The sequence below is a fragment of the Panulirus ornatus genome, chromosome 11 (genome assembly GCF_036320965.1).
Source record: "Panulirus ornatus isolate Po-2019 chromosome 11, ASM3632096v1, whole genome shotgun sequence".
NCBI lineage: Eukaryota > Metazoa > Arthropoda > Malacostraca > Decapoda > Palinuridae > Panulirus > Panulirus ornatus.
The window spans coordinates 64,885,088-64,887,539 of NC_092234.1; the positions used below are offsets into that span (position 1 = coordinate 64,885,088).

Consider the following 2,452-nt stretch of genomic DNA (forward strand, 5'->3'; position numbering starts at 1 on the left):
AGGTTAAGGATCATCCTAAACGCACCATCCTTCTTCCGTCTTAAGAAAATAGGGGAAAGAATCTGCCCCTCCTGTCTCTGGGTGTCCTTGATAACCCCCAGACTCAAAAGCTGTACAATTTCCTGGCAAACAATTTCCTTTTCCTCGACATTAAACACATACTCAACTTCTTCAGCAAATAAAGGTCGAATGTTAGCAACATCAATATCTAAATTGCAATGCTGAACAATATCTAAAATATTTGAATCACAGGTAATAGCATGCCACTCATGTACAAAATAGTGGTCTGCCAGCTTGAAAAGGATGACTCACCTCAGTTACTGCCGGGGATTGTGACCCCGGCCTCGGGAGTTTTTTTTTTTTTTTGTCTCAGGACCCTGCCGTGAGAAGGATTGCCGGTGCTCACTCCGGGGACCATGCGTGCGATGGCCATATGGATGAAACCTGGCCATAAAACCCCTGTATGGCAGTCTCCCAGAAGAGCCCCTAAACTTGCCAGGACCAAACTTCGAGGTAGAGAGCGGTTTCCTTGGAGCATTCTTACTCCTTAACTTTGCAGACTCCTCAATGTGTTTGGCTGAGAGTGAGACATCATCCCCAAACAGAAGACAAGTCATGGGCACCTTGTCTGAACAGAGGTGAGCATACTTGTGGTTAATTTCGCGCTTGATGATGAACCGGCGAGCCAGATTATTCTTGTGATTAGCATGACCCAGGAGTGCCAGGGCACCATTAAGCAGGCCCACTTCCTGGGCAACATCTGGTTGGCTAGTCTGGGCGATCTTGTGAAGCACTGTGAGTGACAGTCAAAATTGTGGCAGCCGTAATAATGTCTCTCCCAACATCCTTCAAACGGAAGTCTGCCTTCTTGGCATGTCTTCAGTGCATCTAAAACTTGCAAGTTGCGATCCACGGGCGCTAAGGCATGACAGTTATCTGGCCTCTTGGCTGCAGCATCCTCCAAAACCTCCTTATACTCCTCCTCTCGCAAGCCGTGAGCAAATACATGGTTAACCATATCGGCAACATGCTGGTCAATGCCATCAGACACCTCATCCACAGGACCGTAAGCCCTGGCGCACTGCAGGAGAACACTGTCAGGCCGCCCGTCATTCTGAGAGACACAATCATCACTGGAAAGGTAATGCTCAGCTGGAGTAAAGCCCGAAAAACCCGTGGGCGAGCGCGAGGGAGGTACCACCTGGCTAGAAAGGCCAATGTTTACATCGGCGGCCGCCGCGGCGTCATCAGCCCCCCGACTGGGGCCTAAGTTCCTTTCCTCCTTCAATTTATCCACATCACCACGTAAAGCAGCCAAAGCGTCCATCACCATGTTCCAGGGCGGCGCAGATGCCTCATCCCGTGAGGTAGAAGGCAAGGAACATGTGTGCTGGGAGGCAGAGTCACCGCCATCACCAGTGACGTGACCATGGGGCCTATTGTTACCGCCCTGAAGAGCCTCCCGCTGAGAAGGGCTGTTCCTGGAGCTAGTCCTATGCGAGGAGCCTTTCCTCACATGCCTGGCATGTTCAGAATCGCCCTCGTTACTCGACCTCCGTATGCCCGGGACATCCGACATGGCGGCGGCGATAGCAAGGCGGCGGTGCAGGTCAGTGTGAGAGTCGTCAACTTCACAACTACATCAATAACGCACTTCCCTCCCCGCTCCTAAACGGACCACGGGTGGTGTTGCAGCCAGCCCCAAACTGGGTCACAGGCTGTAGCAAAGCCTTTCCGCTCCAGAGGGATCACGGGAAGAAGGCTGCCAAGCTCGCAGCTGCAGTAAACCGTCTGGACGGCGCGAAGGAAGCACAGCAACTGGTGGCGTGAAGCGGCAAAGCATATATCATGGGAAAGCGACCTCTGGCAGAGGTGTGATTTGCTGACTTAAAATTATCTAGTGGAGGCGAAGGTGAAGGTTTGTAGAGGTTTACAGAAAAGAAGAGAGAATGTTGGGGTGAAGAGATTGGTGAGAGTAAGTGAGCTTGGATAGGCAACATGTGTGAGGAAGTACCAGGAGAGATTGAGTGCAGAACGAAAAAAGGTGAGAGCAAATGACTTAAGGGGAGTGGGGGAGGAATGAAATGTATTTAGGGAAGCAGTGATGGCTTGCGTAAAAGATGCTTGTGGCATGAGAAAGGTGGGAGGTCAGATTAGAAAGGGTAGTGAGTGGTGTGATGAAGAAGTAAGGTTGTTGGTGAAAGAGAAGAGAGAGGCGTTTGGACGATTTTTGCATGGAAGTAGTGCGAAAGAGGCAGGAGGTCAAGAGAAAGGTGCAAGATGGGAAAAAGATGGCAAATGAGAGTTGTGGCGGGAAAGTATCACTAAATTTTAGGGAGAACAAAAAGATGTTTTGGAAGGAGGTACATAAAGTGCATAAGACAAGAGAACATATGGGAACATCAGTGAAGTGGGCTAATGGGGAGGTAATAACAAGTATTGGTGAAGTGAG

At 50.2% G+C, this 2,452-nt stretch overlaps 1 pseudogene; it reads right to left on the bottom strand.

Annotated features, from left to right (window-relative positions):
• Positions 1 to 317: 317 nt before the first annotated feature.
• LOC139751120 (uncharacterized) lies at positions 318 to 1,218 on the bottom strand (annotated as a pseudogene).
• Positions 1,219 to 2,452: the final 1,234 nt, after the last annotated feature.